This window comes from Tyto alba, unplaced genomic scaffold (assembly GCF_018691265.1).
Source record: "Tyto alba isolate M040663 unplaced genomic scaffold, T.alba_DEE_v4.0 Super-Scaffold_6, whole genome shotgun sequence".
NCBI lineage: Eukaryota > Metazoa > Chordata > Aves > Strigiformes > Tytonidae > Tyto > Tyto alba.
This window is the reverse complement of record NW_024881327.1, coordinates 11,932,953-11,950,732: the sequence shown is the minus strand read 5'-3', so window position 1 is coordinate 11,950,732 and position 17,780 is coordinate 11,932,953.

Here is a 17,780-nt window from a genome sequence, read left to right as displayed (position 1 = left end):
ATTGTTGTTCTCTGTCATATTGGTCAGTTAATTTCTAAATGTTTTTTCCCCAATTACTGACAAATACATTTGACTCCATTTAACTGTTACATCTCTTGTTGATTTCTCACCATCTTGTTATTTATTTGAAGCAAGTGCTATACCTCTGAACAGACATATATCCCCTTATAGCCCCCTCCCCTGCTACCAAAACAACTCCATCACTCACTCAAACCCAGGACATTCCCTTATATTATTTCTATATGTGGTTTTTTTCCTACTGTATGGTTGGACTCAATGATTTTAAGGGTCTTTTCCAACCTAAATGATTCTATGACAAATATTCATTAAAATACTTGAGTAAAACAAGAAGGCTTGGTTAGACAAGCTAGCAGAAGCATGTTTTCCTGGATGAAATATCCGAAACAAAAAATAAACAAATTATGCCTAAGAAATGAAACAAAAGAAACCAAAATATGACAGAATTGCTACTTGGGAAAGCCCTGAATTCAGATAATTTCAAAGTCTCATCAGCACTCTGTGAGTATTGTGAGTGGTTACCATGGGAGAAAGCAGTACATTTTCCCAGGATAAAGTTTTATTCACATTGATCCTGCCTGAACTAACTTACCTCCTCCTTCAGGAAATGACCTGAAATTACAAGCCACAAACACCCATAGTGCTATTATCTTATAAATTATTACCAAAAGCCAGAATGTCTTGCTGAGAAGCAGGAGATCTGGGGCTTCGGACAAAGACATTGCCCATACTTCCTGTGGTGTCATGTACATGGAGCCGTTCTCCAGTGGAAAAAGTCTTGATGGCTAATTAGCAGTATGCATAAATAACTTCTGAGGGAGAGCTACATTTTGGAAGTAGTAATTGGCACACTGTCTAGCTTTGATTTGTAGTTATATTGCCTGATAGACATATGTCTGAAAAGAAGAAAACATTCACTGCCTCAGCCTACTGTAGTATCTTCTTCAATAGCTTAGATGAGTGAAAATGGAAATAAAGTGATTATTCCAATTATCAAAGGCTCACAGGAATACACTGGGCAATGAGAAATTTATCCTCATTTAATAAATTGCTTAAAATTAGAACTGTAAAAAACACAAGAGAGTCAAAAGCTGTATGAAGTTCAGCCAATCTAACTGCAGCAGCACAGGACAGCAGCCTGTACTGTGCAAATGAGGACACGTTCCTCTTCCCAGTCTGTGCTGACAAACACCAATTAAGATCTCCAAAGGACTCCCGACTAGACTTGAAAACAACAAGAATGACATTTAAATTGACTTTGAGTATAATTTATCTATTGTTTAGATTTACTGAAACACACTGCCCTTTGCTTCTATCCTCTTGCATTTGTCCATTACAGTGGATGCCAAAAGTCAATTGTTTCATTAAAATCTGAAACAAAAGGGACCATTGCTCTGAGTAACAAAAATTAGTCTTTTTAAAAGATACTACTTGTTAATAGAGAACATCTGATTACCATGATTCTGTCTCTGCACCTAATTCCAGTAAGCATTCATAGTCCCAATGTCTTTCAAACTCACTTACAAGCGTGTTTTCAGAGAAACTTGAGAAGTATTTTCTTTATAAAATAAAATTATAGATAGATTTGATTTCTTGGTTTTCCACAAAAATTGTAGAACTTCAGCTGCTTCATGAGTGGAACTACAGAGATCTTCAACTGAAGTCTTTGGGGGCTTGGGGTTTTTTTAGAATGCAATATGTTCTGCATAAATCCAAAACAGTCTCTTAAAAAAATTTCCTGGCAGATTTTTAATGATCTGGGTGAAAAAATACTTTGAAATCCCACTATGTCATCACAGAATAACATCTGTATATAACCTGAATTACCAACAATATACTGTTTAATGAAAAAGTACAGTATTAATGATATGGCATTTAATTCCCATGAATAAATACATTTATTGTATGTCAGAAAATAAATAAAAGCAGCAGTGATAAAAAATTAAGTATTTAAATGCCAATAGCTATATCCATACAATCTCAGTGAGGTAGCTCAAATTGCCAAGATGTGACCAAAGAAAGTCTTTACAAGTGAAGATATACAGAACAAAAAGTTCAGTGGCATAGGCCAGATACAAATAGTACCCCTTCCACAGCCTCACCTAGTACTGATTACATTTAAAAAGTGCTAGCCTATTCTATGCAATCAATTAAGGGATATTGGTGAGAAATAATAGAATACTAATATAATCAGAGAAGGCTTACATTACCAGGACTGGAATTCAAATAACAGTAGCTAAACACAACTTTTCTTTTGCTCAACTCACTGCAAATTCATGATCAATACAGTACAACGCTTTTGTGTGAATTGCCCTACTCTCTTACTAGCAATGTATATTGAAGAAAACAGGCAGAATTATTTTGTAGATTATTAGCACTGTTGAAAGCAGTGCTACAAGATGAGGCTTTGCTGTTTGTTCTCAGATTGTTCCAAAAGCAAAATATAGACCTGCGTATTTCATTCATATCCTGTTCTCCTCCTCCATTATCATATATCTTCACTTTCCAAATGATTTTCAATGCCTACAATTTACTGAACTTTGACCAACAGACTAAAGGGTACACTAAAAAAAAAAAAAAAAAAAAAAATCAAACAGCTGCTGGAATTATATGGTACTAAAATCAAAGGAGCTCCTTGAACATCAGGAGTGATCTTGAGATTGTAAAACCCTAGTAAAAGTGAAATCTGTAAATTCACAAACAGATTTAAATCTTCTTTTAAGTACATTAAAGGTATATTATGTTCTTTTGTGACCCAAATACTGTTTATACTGTGAAATTGTCTCTACTAATTTGTATCTAAGAATGCTACAAAATTACTGAGTCTATCAGTGGGATTAGACTCACAGTCATACAATTCGTCCATCAATTACATATATCTCTTGTTAGCTCAATGTTTCCAGTTCTTCCTTCTCTAAAGCTCACTGTTCAAAACAAACCAACTTTTAATTATTTTAAATTATTTTAAATCAAATTACATTTGTGCTTTTGCAAAATGTGATTCTACAGCAGGTACCATAACAAACCATTACCCCACATGATTAACATAACTGAACCATGATCCTTATCCATTGGCCTAATTGAGGCAATTAATAGCTCATTTTATATCCCACATCTTTTACCTTACTAAGAAGTAGGGAAAATCCATTAAGGTAATGTAATTATACAGGTTGGAACATAACAAGGAAGCAATGATAGTTCATTTAGGTTTGACCTCGCAATAATGTACCTTACAGATTGCATGCTACAAAGCTGCAGGTTGCAGCTATTTAGAACCACATCTTATTTATGGCAATATACAGCCTGAATACCCCTACATAAGCTTGTAAATGAGGGACTGAGGTGAACCTTAACAGCTCTAAATGTAGTTATCACTCAGTACAAGAAAAAGTTGTACACATAAATCCAGCTATTTCAGGGTATTATTTTAAAAAGAAGTACTTGCCACTTCCTTTTTTTGACTTCCTAATATTTTTTACCGTTGTATAGTCTGAATTTGAGGGGACAGACAAAACAGCTCCTAGTTCCCTAGCAAAAGAGAAACTTATACTGCAAGTTATTTACATTTACGTGAGAAAATGATTATGCTGTTAAAGTTGTTGCAGAGACACTGGAGATAAGAATGGAAAAGCCGAGAGATGGCTGAAAAGCCTAGCAATGATCACGCTTTATTTTTCAGATTTTTCTTCTCATTTAGGAAAAAGTTATACCTCTAGGTACACGGCATCTTAGGAAGTAGTCATAAAGACTGTAAGTTTTTGCAAAACACACATTAATTAGAAAGGATTGGCATTTCAAATGGTGTATGAGATGTGTCACCACCAGAAGCAACTGGTTTATATTAATTTTCACTAGCCCTGGATTTGGTAAGTTCCATTTAGTTGCATTATTTCTCATAAGAAGAATGCTTAGAAACACATCATTCATGTTTTGCATGTCTATGTATAATAAATGTGCATAAGCTCATAAACTCACATTCATTTATTACATGATTTTTTTATTCCTGAAAACCAGGTTGTAAGACATGGTTTTCCACTATCACCAACAACAGCTTACTTGCCACAGGTCCTTAATGAAATTTTCTTCCATCAAAGTGCAAAAGTAATCAAGCTACAAACCAGTGTTCAGGAACATCAATAGAAAATTATAAAAACTTGCATGTAAATCAGAATCTTTAGGATCTTGCTACTTTCTCAAAAGAAAAAAAAAAAAAAATCAGCTAGCCATATAGTAATCTGCACATAACATGTTTCTGAAAGCCACATAAACACTGATAAATGACATTTTGGATACACAGAACTAGAACAATAAGGAGTGACAGAAGTACTAATTTATTCATCAGTGTTTACCATTACAGAGGTGAAAACTACAGCTGAGTATCAAGCATTTAAAATAAACCGTTCACAATCACAATAAAAACTGAACAATGCAGCTCAAGGATTTTTCAAAAATGAAGCTTCATAGCAGATGTTAATCCATTAAAAAAATTACAGGATCCAGGCCATGACCTATGGACAATCAAAACCCCATATAGTAGTGCTTTCTAACCCATAAGACAGACATTACTTATTTGTTCCAGAGCATTAGATTAAATTAAAAAAAAAAAATAAAAATAACTTCCTGCAGAAATGTTAGTTCATATCCAATGGGAAAGGAAAAGAAGAAGAAAAGAGGTTAACATAAAAGAAACTTGCTATGACGATGCACAGCACTGTAAAAGTTTGAAAACACACTGACACCTTTCCAGAGACATGTGACACCATACCTGGTGATGTGGGGAATTATCTTCACACGGTGGTAATGATTACACAGACTGTAATCAAGAATGCAATACATGACAATAGATGGATGGAAGGAAAAAGGAAAGAAAAAAAAAAAAAAAAAAGAGAGAAGGAATGAATATGACATTAAAACACATATAATGAAGATCAACAGCTAGAAAACTTCATAGACATACTGAAGAATTAAATGCCCTCTCCAACTTCTGAGACCTCTAAACTAAACTGATCGTCTTTGCAGACCTCACCCTGACATTTGGTTACTTTCCGCTTCTAACTGGAGTAAAGAAAAACTGGTCTTCCATGGATGTAACATTTCAGTTCATATTGCCCTCCATTATTAGAGTATTACAGACTGTGGAAACAAGTCCCACCACTGTCACCAGAGTGCAATTGGGGTTTTGTTGTTGAGTTTCTCAATTTTATGTTATATTAGGTTATGAACACGTGGAATGAGATGTTTAACACTTTTGCAATCATTGGAGAAACATCCTGGTTAAATCAACACAAGAAGAGCCATTTAAAACTTATCTTAAAATTCCAAAGAAGGATAGATGGTACATATATAAATATATATAAAACACCTCCACTAAAATTTCACTCCTTGGCTAGATCTGTTTTATAATATCAGTCCCACTATTCTGCAAGGAAGAAGCAAATGGAGAGGTAAGGGAAGCACAGATCATACTAAGCTCTCACACTCCGGTTCAGTGTGGTACCCAAGGGGAGCTAAACAGAAGTGGTGAGATTCGTTTGCTTTCAGAAAGCCTAATCCAGGTGTTATTTGGCCTTATGTGAGTTTGGTTCCCCATAATGTATTCTTCAGCCAAAACACCACTTAGGTGGTTCCTGTTGTTTCTTTCTTGTTCTTCCTTCACTGATGTGCTTCGGCTCTCTCCCCCTGGCTGTAGTGTAACTGAGGGGGACCTGCTGTGTTTCGGGGAGCGGGGATTGGAGGCAGCAAAGGGAGGAGACCTCTTTAACCACTGTTTGCAACAAAGCAAGGGCAACATTCAGTAGTAGTAAGACCATTCACAACTCCCATACTCAGCCTTTCAAGAGATACACCGCCAGAAAAATAAAACTGCAGATAACCTCAGACTACAGTAAACCATCAATTTTAATCTGTCATTTATATATAGTGCTTTAATTGCCTCTGTTAAACTAAAATTAGATTTACAAATTTTCTGATACTTTGGTCCACTTAAGGACTAGACTCAATTGCCAAGATGTAATCACTGCTGAAAGCCATTCATAGAAAGATATATAAAAGAAAGTAAGGATCTGCTGTTGCTATTTATGCTATCTTTTCTTTCTTTCTCATTCCTTCTTTCTCTGTTTCTTTCTTTCTCGGTAAATAGCCAGATTACTGTCAGTGGGAGGAGGAAAGGGTTGCATATTTAACTGCAATGCCCTCTTATGCATAGACAGTGCTCAATATGAAAGAACCTGAGGGACTGCTTTTCTGGATTCACTATTAGAAATACGGCCATAAGGACAAGGGTCCTATTATGTTAGATTTTTCTAGTTATTATACAGGTTCATGAGAAATTTAGGATGTTAATATTATTTGGCTTGCTGAATCTTTGAATCTTTTGAATAATCTCTCATTACAACCATATCAATTTCTTAGGAGGAAAATACTAGCCTAAATATAAAAAAGACATTGCTAGTACATGTGCAAAAAAAGAAAATATGTTGAATTGGTAGTCCTGTGTTTACCAATATTATCTGTATGTCCTTTGTTAATATCACATGTTATTGTAATGTGTACGGTATATACACTGTATATATTGTATATTTTGTGTATACATGGTTCATGTTCATTTTCTGAACACTACTTAATGATGACAATTTGGAAATAAATGTAAAACTTAGGACATGAGTCCTTTAAGCTGACAAGCAAACAAACAATTAATTAATTATTAAAAAATACATGATTCTATTTACTAAGAACTGAGTTAATATCTACCTTATGCATTTAAAAATCTTTTTTCCTAAGGAAACTATAATTTCAGTGCTATGTAGGGGTTTTGGTTCATGTATTTTACTAGTGTAATTTGAAAAGCATAACAAATGAATAAAACTGAGAAACCAAATACAACTAAAGCAACCATATAATGTTGAAAAATGGCATCAATTTTTTGTGTTATTCAGTTGATTTATCTGAAAAATCATTAATAGTACTTTCAGATTAATTTAAATTACTTTCTAAATCAGCAATAATTATATTATAGACTAAAATCTCATGTTTCAAAGCAAAATTGCTATATAACATGCAACCAACTGATGGTTCAAAGAAGTGAAATATTGGAATCATTGCAAGTTGATTCTTTTATGCTACCATTCTTCTTACTGCACCATCACAGCTTTCAATTACCAAGAAAATACATCTAAAAATAAAACACAGAAGACCTAGATCTCACAAAAAGTTATGTTCTAAAGTCACATATAAATCAAAGAAGTGAAAGCCATTGTAATAGCATACGAAGGTTCAAGGCACCTGGATGAAACAGCAGTTCAATCTACTGATGCAGGCAGCAAAGTTACTGTGTTATCCCACCTCTTCCTAATATTTTCATTAAAATTGGGAAGCTTGGCAGTAGTTTCAAACAGAGATTCTGCTAAAATTCTGATGGTAGGTCATTAAAGCCATGGTTAACTCATAGAAGTTAAATGCCTTCTATTACTAATTGGATACCACTAAGGACTGAAGGAAAACCCTAAACAAGTGGCATTTAACCAAGTTGTGTAGAAATGAAACTAAAAATTATTTTCAAAAAGTTTGCTGAGGACTGATAACAGGAATGATTCTATGTCATGAATAAAAATAATCCTAAATGTAAACCAACAGCATAATCAAGATTCAAATTCAGCAAACTGCAGAGCGCAAGTGGTCCCACTGAAGCCACCCAAAACTCTGCCACAGTTTACATGGTTATCTGTACAGTTGGGCTTCCTCCTTGACTGACAATGCAGCCAGAGGAAACCCCACAATCATTAAAATACACATCACAATCTTAGGCTTTGGTTTCCACCTCACATTTTATTACCATTTCAACAGAAAGATGAGACTGGGGAATAATTTAGAGGTGTCCATTAATCCCCCTCCTCCTCCATCCTTTGCCTGGGGACCTATCTCATATTCCCACATGGATATTTCAATACTCTAGAGGGGCTGTTGTTGAAATTCACTCATAGAGAAGTTGTGCCACTCATTTGCTGTTTTGGTAGCCTGGAGGAAGAAGACCTGGAAGGCATTTTTTCCTCTTTCCTCGCAGTCCTACAGAGTCTTGGGACAAACTGTTCTCACTGCTGATGTGGACACAGCTAGCAGCTGTAAGATTTAAAAGGCAAACACTGACATGAAAAGGTACAAAACCTTGAGGAGGAAAAAGAGAAATATTAAAAAAAAAAAAAAAAAAAAGGGCAGAGGATCATGGGAGTGCCACCCAGTAGCAGGATCAGCTGCTCCAGGGAGCAACTGGAGGCGACCTTTCCCCACCTGACTGGGCAAAAGGGACCAAAACCAATATGAGACCAATCTCTTTGAGGTTTTTTTTGTGTGTGACACCCTTTCAGCTCTGTCAGTCAGCAGCGCTCTGTGTTCAGTGCATCAAGTGGCAATTTCTTTCATTACTTTATGCTGGCTAAAATCTGTTCTTCCACGTGTCACTTCCCATTCCCTTGTATTGATTCCCACCTGTTTGTCTATGAATTAATTCAGAAACCTTGTTACTACTAACCAACACTGTAAACTACTTTTCCCAGATGAAACCATAAAGAGTGGTTGTCTCAAAAAAGATATGTCTTGTTTCCTGTTTTACAAAGGTAATTTGTGCTTTTCCTTATTTTTTTTCATGTAATTTCTTTCATTATTATCATCAGTACTACATTTCTTGGTATGTCTTAATTTGAACAGATCAAAAATTGTCTTGGCTACGTCTCTTTATTGGGGAAGAAAAATGTTTTTGTCTGGAAACATCCAATAAACACTTGGAAACCTTCCATAAGAGTCGTTGCAAAATGAATGTTTATAAATATTTCCTTGATATAAATAGATTTCCTGACACTTTATAACAAACCTCCAAATTAAAGATATAGCCCTAAATAAATATCTAACATTTTGTAAGACAATTCCAATTATGTCTCCTTTGGAGCATGAATAGTAAGTCTTTTGGCATGTAAGAGAATAGTTACAATTAATTATTCCTATGATGGTTAACCAGCATGCAAGTAGAGTGCATTTAATCTTTTGTCAACAAAATTTATATGGCAAATTTTATATGTAAGAGAGAGATATTTATAAGAAGACTGGGAAAAGACTCACATTGGTAGGTGTTCATGGGGTTAACTCCACATATAGCAACAGCACAGAAACAGGAGGTTAAAGGAAGGGATTTGTGAGTTTGGCCTCGCTGAAACTTTTGAATGCTTGGGGAAAGTGACAGGACACAATTTAACGGGCAGGCTCACAAGGATTTGTATTCAACCTTGAGACTGAGAACGAGACTTTTACATTTAATTCTCAAAGCAAGGGATCAAAGAGTCCAGCGCAATAACTCCTCATATATATCATGCTCAAGTACCTTACGCCATGAGTAGACATACTGATTTTAATTAATCAATCATTTTATTTCCATTTTGCTGACTGGAAAAATCCTCCTTTCCAAACTCACTGAGTTCCTCCTTTAATTTGCCTTTTTACATAAAAGTAGGAGTGCCTAGGGCATCAGAGTTTCATGCAGAAAATATCCTTTAGCTATGCACAGTCATGTCCTCAGCAAAACACAACAGCAATCCAACCCTCCTCTAAAACAAGAGTTGGATGCCAGGTGCCTTCAACAAATGGCAAGAGAAGCAGGCAAACACTGTCCTTTACACACTCTTTCAGCAAGCACCTATATGTGACATCTTCTACAAGGCCCTGCTGGAAGCCACAGACTCTGCTGACATTGCTGTATTAAAACCATGTCTGAAACTTAAAGTTTGCTTAGCTGCTTTATCAGGATAGCGATTAACATTACTCTGGAGTTGTTCTGGGTAAAGAACAAACTTCCCTTCATTTCTTCTTGAAACCTCAAGGCTGCTACCTAAATTCATTGGTACACTACAGCAGCTATTCAAGAGGATGAATTAGTTTTACACAGACTTTTATAGAGATTTCATTTCATCAGAATTATCCCCTCTACCCACTTAACACTAGTATATACTTTCATATTGAAATATTGTATTGCTTCTCACTACATAAAACCTAAACCTGACAGCAACATAATTGCAAAATGGTATCTAATATTTCATCTTCTACCAACCCAGAGAATAAACATGTAAGATCATATCTATCACTGGTTCATCCCAAACTGTTACTGTTATAATTTAAAAGAAGTCAAGAAGTTATACCATCAAAAATAAGACTGACTGGAAAGGAAATGGCTAACAAAATTGCTAGTAGGATTCCATATGGAACCCAGTATATGTCAAGTCCTCCTTGCATTGCAAGTGATGTTGAATACCATTTTTTTGCAGAAGCTCAGGATTTTTCAATGTGCCTAGACCCTCATCTGTGTTAAATACAGCAAATTCTTTGAAACCACTTCAAAATTTTCAGCAATAAAAGCCTATGAAAAGCATGAAAGATGCAGTTAGGTACCCTGATTACACTAAGCTAGCGTAGCAGTAAGAAGCTATTGCAGACGGCTAAAGTTTATAACACGCTTGTGGCTTATACTAAGCTACTCAGGGGAAAAAGAAAGCTGCACGAGAATAGCTCTCTTCCAGCTTCCACACTGGTGTGGACCTACCACAGACCTACTTAGGAGAAATGTGAACTTTCTTAATAGACTCCAAAAGCCAATTAGAGCTTGCTGACCATTATGAATTACGTGTAAATGTATAAAAAGAAACCAACTCTGTGCCATAAGAAAAATTACCTTATGTAATGCAAATACAATTTTTAAAAAGTTAAAAAAATAGCAGAGGTGAGAAGAACAATAATGGAAAAATATCGGAACACCTCAAAGATTGTTGTGGGTGTAGGAGACTCCAGCACATCAGCTTGAACAAAATTCCGAGAGATGACTTCAGTTGAAGCAAGTGATGTTTGACATCTCAGTACTCTCAACACCTTCAAGAATTGGTCCTTGAGGGATTTTTGTTTGTTTTTTCTACAGAAAACTCCTAATTGGGAGTGAATGACAAATCGGGGGCACAAGGGATCCTAATGGGTGAATTTTGTACATTTAACTTGTACAATGTGTCTAAATGTTCAGCTTGCAGCAATTATTTCATCAGCTCTAGTACAAGATCTTGGTTTTTTACTGTGGTAATGAGTTGAGTGGATGTAAATGAAAAGATATTGCTCAGAAATAAAATGTGTCTCATGTTTCTCTCTGAGGATACCAATCAGACAAAAAAAAATTAAATTGATCTTACTTTGAACATTTCATTTAATTTATGTAATTCCTTCTGGAAAGCTTTCCTCTTCCCAGATTTATTCATCCTTGATGGAGCATAAAATCATAGTTATGATTTTTAAGTTATGAAAATTTGTCAGGATTTTTTGTTATTGTATTGGTCATTGATCTTGCATTAATTATATGTAATAAGGATGGTTAAAGACCGGTTATACTTATATGTTCTTTAACTATAAAAAAAAAAAAAAAAAAAAAAGAACAATAATATCAGAAAGAAACCCAAGAGAGCTTGATTGGAAAAACTGAAAAGACTTCTTTTTTCAGTATCTTCTAAAAGATCATACAATAGCATAGCAGTGAAAGCTATTATTCCACAGCAACATGGAAGTGCCATGCATATATATTTTAAATAATTCCATAGTTGTTATGACATTTCAATTTACATGTGTACACACCATGTCCTCCATGGAGGAGGTCAGAACATGACAATTAGTTAAATCTGTCAAACCGCATGGTTTTATGCACAACAGCATGCCCTGTTATTAGCTCAGTTATTTTACTGACCTAGAAGGCCATATTGAGCACATTTGCTTTTTTACTGAGATACACACACACACACACACACACTTAGAATTTATCTTCCAAGACTGGACTTGAGAAAAAGCCATCTGGGTTTGCAAAGTCTTTTGAAGGCTAACTAGGATTTCCTCACAAGAAAATAATCAACGTCTCTTACTGAATAATAAGTGGCACAGATTTGTAAAAATGCACATGCAAACTTTTAAAGGTATTCAAGTTTTTACTTCTGGATTTCCTACTGAAAATAATCCAAGAATTATGGCAATATGTATACTGTGATTTGTACCATCTTGCTAATTCTTCTGCTCAGCCTCACAGTTAAGCAGAAGAGTTTTCAACATGAAAGTCTCAGAAATTGGCAATGTCCGAGAGTTTGAACTAAATGTCATTTCTATCCTTGATGATGCTGTCAGTTTTATGAGCTGTGGCACACATAGAATATATTGCACAGTTAGAGCATGCTCAGCAGTGTTATTTTAAAACCATGACAGATGTACAGCCCCAGCAGGATCTCACATTACAGAAGCTACAGGAACCGTGCCATACAGCTGATCCTTTTGTTCAAGGAGGCAGAGTATCACCCAGGAAAACCAACTGCCCAAACCCACACAATTCTTTCACCTATTATTTCCTACTGAATTCCAGCTCAGTTTCTACATTTCATTCTGCAACTTAGAAGATCTTCATGAGACTGACACAATTACTGGAGATGCTTTTCATTGATCAAGTGCTCATCTGTAACAAGAGGAACGAAAGCGTACTGAGTAACACTGTTCCTAACAGTGAAGATTGGTCACTTGACTTGGTATAGTATGACTAATTTGCTGAATAGGTCTGAAAAGCTCTGGATTCACCACCTTCAAAGCAACTTGCAAACACACTTTTTTCTTCAAGTCCATCCATGAAAAAGCCAACAAAAAAAGACAGTGAGTGGGAATCCACTCCGTGTATTTCCAATGAAAATTTGATGTAATCAAGTGCCAGGGGTGATGAATACCAAAAAGATGAACCACTATAATTGAGAAAACATTATGGTGGGATCTTCACTTAGTGTTTCTCCTATCTCACACATTTTTTTTTTCTTTTTTAATCCAATTACACATCAAACAATAATCTATCTCCTGGTGAGAAAAATTAAATTGTGCATCTCTATCAAGCAAAAACTCATATAAGAAGCAATCCAACCTTCTGAAATGACAGTTCTGTCATGACAAAGTATTTATTTGATGAGAAGGAATAATTCTTTTTGAGCATTTTTCTAGTTTTTCTAATCTAAGCAGACTTTTCTCTGTTGAGCTCTTTTTTCACTTGAAGGGAAAAATATCAACTGTCTCTGCAATGTAAGGAGGCTTTTTTTTTTTTTTTTCCTTCCCCCCATTGCTTGTTATATCAGATATCAGATAGCCCCAAGGATATCTTCTCACAATATGGAGCTCCACTTGTGAGAGCAAGAAGTTTTGAATTTCCTATGGAGACAGCAGGATTGGACAGGTATTTAAAGCAGTCACAGGTAGAAGGATAAAATATGTTTCTCCTCATGTCCCTCTTTCATGAGAGGCACACAAATATCCCTTATCCCACCTGAGAGCCAAAGCAGCTATGGGCATCACCAACCTACCAAGAGTATCAGTGTTTAAGAGAAATATCCAAAGAAAATAGCTGTAGTTGTAGCTTCTTTTCTTAGAAAGGGTATGGATTCCAAGATATTTGACTCAGTAGCCCACATCCATAAACATAATTTTAACCTTGCTGCAAAGCTGATACTGTAAGAAGGTAGCAAATTAGACCAAGAATAACTGTTGTTAGAAAGCTGGTTTAGAGCTACATTAGCATGTAATACAGACAAAACAAAGACAGACAGCTGAAGGAAACTTCCACCAGCAGCAAAACAACTGAACGTGTATTATAACTGTCAGAGACAAAACAATTGTGCTAATCGACCTCATATCATTCTCACACCTAGAGTCACTAAAAGACCAAATATTACAGCGCTTAAGAGCTTAGTCATGTTTCAAGGCTTTTGTTACTGGTTTCAGGATGAACTTTTATGAAGTGAAGCCACAGCAGCTGTGATTGACTCCAAGTTTTACTTTGTATCTGCCTAACAAACCAAAATGATAGAAAATATAGATTGACTCAAAACTGGAAAGGGGGTCAAAACACAGCGTTCAAAGTCTAGTAGGAATGTCTTCAAATGACAAAGGATGAAGGGATTCAGTTTTGACTCAGATGTATGTACAGAGATAAGTTTGGAAAACTCATATGTATCCCTGAATTTGAGAAGCCTTCAAATATTTTTTAAAGTTTTGTCTTTTAGCCAGAATTGCCCAAGTTGCATCCAGAAAGCTTCAGTCAAAGTCCTGCCACCATCTGCCATGACCTGAAATATAGCCAGATATGACATTGTATAATTTCAGGTGTATGTGGCCTGTCTTCACTGGAAATGGGGTCATTAGTGTGCCTTTCAACTTTGCTGAACTACACTTCAGGTGAGCTTTGCGTACTTCTGGTTTTCTTTGGGAATGATTTATCCAGCTCTGTTCTGAAACTTCGCTGAATAATTGGATGCTCTCCCTCCTTCAGCAGCAACCCCAGCCAGCCAGATCTGCCATTTTGTGTTAGTCTTCCACTGAATAACAAACACACAAACACATTTAATGGACCCAAGAATTTGCTCGATTGATTCCCAGACAGAGCTAGGACAGTGAGATGGCAGTAAAATGGCAAGGCCGTGCCCAGACTCTACAAAGAGGTGATGGTTAGGCAGCAGCATTTATTGTTTCAAGGAATTTAAATGGCATAAACTTATTCACATTTCAAAAGGAGAAAATATTTTCAAACTAATTTACAGGGCAAACAACAAGAAGGGATTTCCTCTACTTTAAGGACAGAACTGGAAATGTAAATTATGGGAAGGAATTGCAGAAGAAATGATTTTCAAAGTTATTTTTTTCCCAATACTGTGTTAAAACTGAAGTTAGAGAAAAAGTAAGTAGTGCAACCCTTGCTAATATCTTCTCTAACAAATACCCAGGGAATACTCACCAGCTTGTAATGCCTCTCTAGCTTATAGTTTAGTTTGAAAAGAGTACTTTCCCGATGCTCTATCATTTGTAACTACAGTAATCAACTTCTCTTTTCATTGAGATGCTGCTTTGGTAAACAAGTAAGTGGCTGACATGCCGTGACAGCTGATTAAGATTGTGTATTATACGGTATTCAAAATTCTCTTCCCAGGCTATCAATCCAAGGATAATGGTATGTTTTAAAAACATGCACATTTGGACAATTCCTCTGATAACAACAGTATCCCAAATGTTTATGCAGCTGTTTAGCAAAGATGCTCTTTCTGACAAGAATGGCTGGTTAGACATGAGCATAAAGAGACAATTTCTCTGTGATACAACTATCCTTGAAGATTTATTGAGTCAAAAATAGATTAAATGTGGGTTTGAAAGTTTAGAAAACTTCTAGTTCAGCAAAAAGGGCTACATATTATCATAATTATTCATTCCGCAAAATGTTCCATTTTGCTAAAAAATAAATTTAAAAATATTTTATAAAAACAACTGGTAAATCTTACTGTAATAATTTTAACATTAAAATAAATAAAATAATATTAAGGATATATTTAGCTTATTGGACCACCTGTTTTCTCTTTTATCTGTTTTGTTAGCTTCTGAGAATATTTTGTACAACAGTAGTAAGAGAATCAAGGTTACAGGAAATGATATATATTACTTGCTTTTAAATTACACTGTATATGTTTATTTTATTCCTAGTAGAACTTCATAGTCCTTTATGAAATAGGACTGAAAATTAACACCAAATTTCTTGAGTTCTAAAACAAGTTGAAATTAGTCTGTTTGTTCATATACATATTTAGAATAAGTGGACTTTGTTTACAATGTATTATATATTACAGAAAATATTATGATGTTTGGATAATTCAGACCTCTGTATTAGTAAGTTTGCTTCAGCAATGTAACTAAAATGCTAAACTGGAAGTCTAAGATATCATCAAAAATATAGTCTACTTAGTCCTACCTATAAAAGTATCTTTTGTTTTAATGTTACTATTTTTAAACATAAAGCTAAAATATAAATATTTACTGATACGGTCTTTAGCATAGCTCCTGGCCATCCCTGTTGGTACTATTACCTGTTACAGTCTGTGAACCTTTCAAACCTTATAATGAGAATTTGAATCTAAACCCTTTGAGACAAACTGATAAACTCCTTTAGAAGTAAATAAGCTTTGCATCCAGCAGAATTTTTCATTTTTTAAAACAACTGTCAAATTCTTAAAATGTTTAAAGCCATTTCTCCTCTTTTTTTGGTCTCAAAATAGGAAAACTCTTCTACCTCTGACTTAAGGGAAAAATAAACACCATCAAAAAGAAACATATTCAAGGTCAGGTATTTTCATGTTTGTGGCTGCCTTGTAGCCTCAACAAAGTTATTCAAATAAAGCTAAAGGCTTGACACAGCATTTTTACTGTGAAAACATATTTCAGGTTATTTTATATAACACTAGCAAACACAAATTTTGAATACACTGTTTTCTCTATTAGGGAAGAAGTTTCAACACCTACCACCTACCAAGACTTAATATATGATGAACCCAGAACTGCAGCATCAAATCTATAATCTCTGAGACCAATAGATCACATGGATTTTTAAAGGCCTCTAAAACACACAAAACCTCATAAAAATACATGTTCAGTAAAATTTTCATATTATATATGACCAATAAATCTGCTGACAGTTTTAACTTCTGAAGTATTTTAAATAACTAATACAGGACTGCTTCTCCCAAATGAGCACTACACTTCTCCAGAATGAGCTTACCAAGGAACAGCACCAGTACCAAAGAAAACATGAGGTCACAAATTCCCTCACAAAGACACCAAAAATCTGATCAAATCTCAACTATAACTCTGGTTATTGGTAATAGATACAAAGTTGATTTAATGTACTCTGTAGTTGTTAATTAAGTCATACCTTCAGCAACCAGTAACGTACAGACTCCGTTTGTGCTGTGAAGCATTGTGGCAAGCCATAATACATATCTGCCCTCACTTTAGGGACTACTTTGCATACTGCCTTTGAAAAACAACAGGATCAGTATGGAAAAAAAATACTCCATTAAGGGTTACCACATAATTGAAAGTGTGTATGAATTGGAGCTGAAAATACCTGGGCTGTGGGAAAGCATGGGGGAAGGCACTACCATAGGGACTTACCATTATTGGAGATAACACAGGGCAAGCTGACATTCACTGTTATTTAGAAAAATCACTGCAGAAAGCAGCCCAGAATTGGAGAAATTAGGCCCTCAGATCCCTTTTAACAGTCAGGTTGAGTTGTATTTGGAGTGCTAAGCTGAGGAATGCTCACCACTAAGTCAATCCATGACTTTAAATAGCATCAGGCTCTCGCACCAACACGGTAAACAGGATTCTTGATAGAACTAATTTTCTGTGTGTGTACTTTAGCCAAATAATTGAAAGCTCTTGTGCATAGCCTGAGTGAACTCCTCATTCAGTTCTATTCTTCAATATAATTAGGTTCTACTGTTGGGTGCATGTGTGGAAATACGCTGCCCTTTCCCTATACACAACTAAGCATGCACATACAAAAGACATAGTTGCTTTTAGTGCAACTTAGTTGCTCCTGTGAAAGAATTCAAGTTTCTCTTGTACTTTCTCGAACTTAGAAGAGCAGGATTTTAATCAAGAGAAAAGAATATCAAACAATTACTCTTCCAAATAATAAAAAAATAGATTAATTTCCCATTAAACAATTGATTCATAACGTTGTGACTAATGAATAAACATCTCAATTTTCTAAGATAAAACTAATAAATCATTTTACCATCCCCAGTATTCTAGGCTATTAATATTTAATTGTGATTTCAGCTTGTTTTTTTTGTCTAGGATTGAAAGAGAAACAAAATAGTGCCAAGTACTAAGGATGTGCAGGCACATTA